Source organism: Giraffa tippelskirchi, chromosome 13, assembly GCF_054371585.1.
Source record: "Giraffa tippelskirchi isolate mGirTip1 chromosome 13, T2T-mGirTip1v1.2.pri, whole genome shotgun sequence".
Lineage (NCBI taxonomy): Eukaryota > Metazoa > Chordata > Mammalia > Artiodactyla > Giraffidae > Giraffa > Giraffa tippelskirchi.
The window spans coordinates 86,692,824-86,700,000 of record NC_137287.1 but is presented as its reverse complement, the minus strand read 5'-3'; the positions used below and the strand labels follow the sequence as shown (position 1 = coordinate 86,700,000).

The 7,177-nt window shown below is 44.0% G+C and overlaps 1 protein-coding gene across 1 annotated transcript in view; it reads right to left on the bottom strand.

Moving 5' to 3' along the window:
- The window catches only part of LOC145531318 (aldo-keto reductase family 1 member C3), a 17,444-nt gene extending 10,533 nt beyond the window's left edge, over nt 1–6,911 (bottom strand). The window contains exons 1-2 of the mRNA XM_081553419.1: nt 6,812–6,911; nt 4,501–4,583 (exon numbers count right to left, since the gene is read on the bottom strand). The gene's annotated coding sequence lies outside the window, so the exon portion shown is untranslated. The remainder of the gene's footprint in view (nt 1–4,500; nt 4,584–6,811) is intronic.
- Between the last annotated feature and the right edge of the window lie 266 nt (nt 6,912–7,177).

The window sequence follows — 7,177 nt, the reverse complement described above, 5'->3', positions numbered from 1 at the left end:
GTAAAATCCTGAAAAGGATACCAAAACCAGACATTTGGCAAGATGTTTATAGTAGGTTAAATATTAATAATTATTAGATTCCATGCGCAGTGTTCAAACAGACTGAGTGTTTATATCATGGACTTTGTTACGAAATTTTTAAAAAACACTCATAATGTAGCTGACAAATATTTATATAATTTACTATCCTGCTCAACATTATTCATAAAAGGAAAACCCATAAACAACTGAAATTGCAACACATTTGAGAAGAGTAAGGGAAATCATGATGCACTAGTACAAGGGGATGTTGTGAAGGAAAATACAGTTTAACACATAGAGTGATGTCAGCAAAACAGTGAGCTAGGAGAAGTGAAGTCTCCCTTGGAGAGGGAAGTATGGAAACAGAAAGCAGCTGAAAATGTCATAAGCATTCTGGGAAACAGTCCAACAAAGATCTACAGCAACAAAGTGAACACGCAACTAGGAAAGATCCAGAACTGTGGAAGGACACTTCCGTGTGTTTTTATTCACATTCTCCTCTCCGCTGACTTGTACAGCGATGTCTTGATCTGTAAATGGCAGCAACTCAGCGCCCAGTTGCCTCCCTCAAAACAAACTGATGAGAGAAATACTTATGTGCAAAGTTCCCACCTACTTGGGGCTGACTGAAGACTGGTGTCTCTTTCACTTAACTCTGAACTTAAACAGAAGAGCAGCTGAGGTGGCTCCTTACAGCTGCAGAGGGATTTATATATGTGGGGACAGGGACAAGGGAGTAACAGTGGAGACACAAGACTAGACCATGTAAAACACCTAATATAACAGGTGTGGATTTGGGGGACAGCAAGGCATTCAAAAACAGTCATAAATTCCCCAGGACCAGAGTCGTTCACGGGTCAGCTATGTTGTTGACTCAGAAATGAACTCAGTTGCAGATGACACCACCCTTATGGCAGAAAGTGAAGAAGAACTAAAGAGCCTCTTGATGAAAGTGAAAGAGGAGAATGAAAAAGTTGGCTTAAAGCTCAACATTCAGAAAATGAAGACCTTGGCATCCGGTCCCATCATTTCATGGCAGAAATGGGGAAACAGTGGAAACAGAGGCAGATTTATTTTTTGGAGCTCCAAAATCACTGCAGACAGTGACTGCAGCCATGAAATTAAAAGATGCTACTGCTTGGAAAGAAAGTTATGACCAACCTAGACAGCATATTAAAAAGCAGAGACATTGCTTTGCCAACAAAGGTCCATCTAGTCAAGGCTATGGTTTTCCCAGTAGTCATGTATGGATGTGAGAGTTGGACTATAAAGAAAGCTGAGTTCTGAAGAATTGATGCTTTTAAGTTGTGGTGTTGGAGAAGACTCTTGAGAGTTCCTTGAACTGCAAGGAGATCAAACCAGTCTATCCTAGAGGAAATCAGTCATGAATATTCATTGGAAGGACTGATGCTGAAGCTGAAACTCCAATCCTTTGGCCACCTGATGCAAAGAGCTGACTCATTTGAAAGACCCTGATGCTGGAAAAGATTGAAGGCGAGAGGAGGAGGTGATGACAGAGGATGAGATGGTTGGATGGCATTACCAACTCAATGGACATGAGTTTGAGCAAGCTCCGGGAGTTGGTGATGGACTGGGAGGCCTGGCATGCTGCAGTCCGTGGGCTCACAAAGAGTCTGACACAACTGAACAACTGAACTGAACTGAACTGCCCTTAGTTTCCTGTTGCACTGACCCCAGGACCAGGCACATGCCATGCTACCTAGGGAAGGACAATCAGGTGTGGTACAAATCTGCAAACAGTGGGTGTGTGGTGGTTGTCCAAGTACCCAGTCATGAACATACAGCAGAAGAGAGTGAAAAGGCATACAATAAAGAAAGGTGAAACAAGAAAGCTAAAAAAAGAGACAGAGAGGAAAAAGAAAGAGAATGACATGAGCCATGAAACTGTTGTTGTTACTGTTTAGTTGGCTAAGTCAAAATCCCTCTTTTGTGACACCATGGACAGTAGCCTGACAGGTTTCTCTGTCCATGGGATTCTCCAGGCAAGAATACTGGGGTGGGCTGCCATTTCTTTTTCCAGTGAATCTTCCTGGATCTGAGATCCAACTCACATCTACTACATTGGCAGGCAGATTCTTTACCACTGCCCTACCTGGGAAGCCTGATCCACAAAAGGAAGAGAAGAAATTGGCACCGACCCTTCCTGAACTGTCACAGGAGCCACACTTAGCGAACAGTCAGTGTCACACACTGTCCTGGGGAGGAGCTCCAGGTGGGCAAGAGGACGCTGACCTCAGCTCCCCCAGGAGCACATCAGGGTCACATCTCCTGAAAACACAGGACACCAGCGGGAAGCCCCCTCCACACCAAGGCTGTGAAAAACTGTCCCCATGGAGCTGAGTGGGAAGGGAAGATAAGCTGTCAGTTCAGGACTGAGGCCCCGGGAGAGCGGCCCGGGAGGGCCCCAGGTGAGGAGGGAAGACAGGGGTTCAGAGGTCCTCCCTGGAGAGACCTGTGCACACCACGCACTGATCACCGCAGTCCTGGGATGACCTCGAGTGGTCGTGGCCCCGCAGCTGCTGTGAACCCAGGGGGACCCACAGGAGGCCCTGGAACCTGACTCCTCTCCTGAGACAGGCACCCGCTCCTGCTCCTGGAACAGGCTGAGGGGGCAGCCGGACGCTGCCCAGGACTCGCCAGTTTACTGGGCAGCCTGTGTGCCCTCAGCCCACAGGTGCCCCCTCATTGCCTCTGGATCCAGTTCACTCCCCCTGGAGTGAAGGCCGCCCATGCTGGGCAGAGTGGGCAGTGTGGGGTACAGAGCCGGCTCAGACCAGCAGGATGTCTGGACAGGCCAGGGTGGCCATCGGCTATCAGAGAGGGGCCCAAGGAGCAGTGTTCTGGAAATATCCTTCTCCATTTCCCTCACAGTAACGTCCTTTAAAAGCCTATGTGACAAGGACCCCCTGCCCCACCGGCTCTCTGACTTGTCTTCAGCTCCTGTCTCTCCACTTCACTAAACTCCACTCACATCGCCAACCTCTGGCCCTTAAATGCTCCATGAACACTCTTCCTTCCTGGAATAAGCCTTTCCTGTTCTAGAGAAATGCAGGGAGCTACTGTCTCTATTTTCAAGGCTGTTTGGTACAAATGAAAGGTTGTGTGGGGTGAAGGGTAGTTTGTGTCTCTGCCTAACAGATGTACAGAAATGGGAGAGATTGTGCAGAATTATCTCAACAGACACTTACCCATTTCTAACAGTTAAATTCTCCTGATATCATTCACAGTCTCATTCTCCATGAGTCTAACGACTCAAGACATTTCTCATTTCAGTTATTGACATTTGTTGATATAACAATGTCTTTCTAAAGAATGTTCAGTGAAGTTTTGTGGAATGACCACTGAATAAACTCAAAATATGTAAGATTCATCAAAATGCTGAACACGGGCAGACAAATAAGAAATTACATAAATTACTAAGATGTGCTCCTTGCTATACAGGAAGCAAAATATAATACTGGATTTTTTAGCTCATATTTTTAGCTTACCAAGATACTTAAGCTATGTTACAAAAGAAGTATACAACCTGTAGATTGAAGTTTATTTGTCTTTGTAATTAAACAAACACACACATTTGTCTAGGAAAATCACAAGGTAAAGGCACCAAAGGTAAGTGTTTTCAAGTGGGTAAACACAGCTGATCATCATTCCCTATGCTGTCCCTTTTCTATCTAAATATTTGGTCATATATCTGTATTATTTCAATCTTCAGGAAAAAGAGTATTCTTACTTTGAAGTCTATGCTGTTTCATAGACTTCACATAAAACAGTTTATTTTTAAAAGGAAAGGCATGGTTTCAGAAAGTTCAGACGCTTTATTTAAACTTCTCCTTCAGGCTCAAAATTTTTTTTCACCACCCTAGAAGTAAGAAGTTATTGAAGAACCACAGTGAGAGCTGAGAGTCAATATTCGTCACAGAATGGATACTCAGGGTGACCAATACCACTGGAAGAGAAAGAGGTGGATCCATTTATGAAATCTGGCTTCATTATAACATAATTTTATAATTAATATAATCATTTTTCCCTGATGTGAAAAGAATTAAACATTAAACATGTTCACTGGTCCCTGAAAGAATAGTGGGCTGCAGGCACTGTGCCCTTTTTATTTCCTGGCTCCCTGGGCTCTGAGAGGAGGTACACCAGGCACAGGGATTAGGGGCACAAAACAGTGAATTCATTCACCTCAATGTCAGCTGTCAGGGAATTTTACTGACGGGCTGTCCTGGTCCCCAATCTCATTTCTGTTGATCAACGATGGAGCCCTGGAGGAAACTTCTGGTTTGAGGTCTTCAGGAAGTACATGGCTGACTCCTATGCTGGAAGACTCCTATGCTGGACTGTCTTTCTTTTCAGTCCTGAAAAGAGGACTGACTTAAGTTTTAAAAAGCTCATTTCCCCTGCTCACCTGTCCGCTACAAAAGAACAAAAACAAAAGTGTGTGAAACAGTCACTTACATTAGAAATTCATAATATCTTATATTTCTGTTGAGGCCATCGATTGCTTTCACGTTGTCTGGACTCAGTTCAATGTCAAACACCTGGAAGGAAGGAACAATCACATTAACCTCTTCTGGAAGGAGCCGGCCTCCTCCTGGGCACTGGAGGACTTTCCAGCTGCATGGAGACAAGAAGAGGGGACAGGGAAGCCGTGTCTGTCCTCAGCTTCCAGGAGAACAACCTGGGACCCTCTGCTGAGTTCTTACCTCTCCTTTCCATACCTTCTCCTTCTCTATCCTCCTCACAAACATTATAGCACATCAGTCCCTTATCTTTCTAAGTGAATCACTTGTGACAGAAAACAAACTAAAATCTGCCTTTTCCAAACACACTGCTTTAGACACTCCTGACTCGATAGTGAACCTGAGCTGACGTTAGACTGATTGCCCCTCCCAAACATTCCCTAAGGGTGACAGCATTCAGCTGAAGCCGTGTGGGAAGGAGGCTTCCCATGAAAGCCTGTTAAGGAATCTGATATGAAACTTGCTCGTTATCTAGTATAATAAATCTAACAAAATCTATATGTCAATGCCTTAGTGGAGAAGATCCCTGTGTTGGGAAAATGTCCTGGAGAAGCAAATGTCAACCCACTCCAGCATTCTTGCCTGGAGAATCACATGGACAGAGGAGCCAGGAGGGCTATAGTCCATGGGTTTACAAAGAGTTAGACACAACTAAAGCAACTAATGCTTTAGTGTAAACAGTTATGAATGAAAAGTGTTTAAAACATTCAGTCAGTTCAGTTCAGTCGCTCAGTCGTGTCCGACTCTTTGCAACCCCACGGACTGCAACCCACCAGGCTTCTCCGTCCATGGGATTTTCCAGGCAAGAGTACTGGAGTGGGTTGCCATTGCCTTCTCCGCAACACATACACACTACTATTCATCAAATAGGTAAACAACAAGGACCTACTGTATAGCGGAGGGAACTATACGCAGTATCTTGCAATAACCTCTAATATAAAAGAATCTGAAAAAGCGTGCTGTGTTGTGCTCAGTCGTGTCCAACTCTTTGTGACCTTATGGACTATAGTCCACCAGGCTCTTCTGCCCATGGAATTCTGCAGACAAGAATACTGAATTGCGTTGCCGTTTGCTTCTCCAGGAGATCCTCCCAACTCAGAGATCAACCACAGGTTTCCTGCATTTCAGGCAGATACTAAGCCACCAGAGAAGAGCGTAATATATGTTGCAATAAATACAGTTTTTCTAGGTTCGACAAGGGGCTCATTGTGGCTTATGTGAATTTTGTCTCTTCCCTGTACTTGCCTATTTTGAAATGACTCTTTTGAGCTTGGAATGGCAGTAAGTTGCATGGCTTTATTTCCAGAATAAAAATTTCAGTCTTGACCTGGGCTAGATAATCAGACTTCCTTTTCCCTCTGAGCATCAGAGGCCCTAGAGCAGTCATATGAACCAGCAAGGTTCTCTTTAGGTTGATATGGAATGTGGACGATCAAGACAGGCTCTCAAATGTTCATGATCATGAGCCTTGAGCTGCCCCAAGGGATATTTGACAGCAATGGAAAATGTTCAGTAAAAATAAAGAAAACCAAGAGTAATGCCTTAATAAGGGGTGAAAAAAGGAGACATATCTGAAGAGTTCTGTAAATCCTTAGATCTCCATGGTTGGGACCTGCCATCTACATAGTCCTCTAAGCTATTTTGCATCAGATGGCTTGAGTAGATTTCTATAACTTAAAATCAAGAGTTCTAAATGATACAGTTCTTAGTGGCTGAGTACAGTCTACAAACCTCAACATGAAAACAGCCATCATTGTAGGCAAGGTCTCCAAGTTCCTATAAAGGTCCTAGGTTTAGACCCACCCACAGGGAGCACCACAAAATTTGTTCAACTTGAAAGTGTGAAAGAGGAGATAAAGGCATTGTGTTCAAGTGTAAGAGAGTGTCACTGCTCATCACTACTGCTCCAAACTGTGGGTTCAGGAAATCCCCAAGAGACTCAGGCATCGTAATCAGGACTGTGCTGAACTCTCCTGTTTTTATTTCCACAAGTTTCTGAGGGAAAGATATCATGAAACTGGAGGGGAACCCAACGTAATCAGCAGGTGAGCACAGCCTCAGACCCTGATCCAGACTGAAGACTGAATGCTCTCCCCTCTTTCTTAGAGAATGGTTCTAGCCTGGTTAGTGGAACCAAATAACCCTCCAAGTGTCACACGGGGGCTCAGTATTTGACAACCCAAGCCCTTCTCACTCATGTTACATCCACGACTATTTATATCTCAACCCCAAACCACTACTGTTACCTCTGGAGGTGCATAGGTTCCATAAACCAGGACAGGAATGAAATGGCCATCATTAAGCTTCACCTTCTGGCTTTTGAGATCCACTGCCTGTTGTTCCTCTGAGTAAGCAGACTTTTTTTTTCTTCTTCTGCCTTCACAAGTTATAAATAACAGGAATGTAATGCCTGAGTTGCACAGTCCAATGTTAGCAATTATATTGTAGGAGGGGCAAAGTGAAATCAGTACCCATGGAATCAGAACAGAATCAAAGACAGTTAATCGGTTTCCTTTTTTTAAAATCAGCTTTATATTAACTTATATTATGATGAGAATGACTGAACAAGTATTGACTGTATGTTAGACTAGAAACTTCCACATAGCAATCTT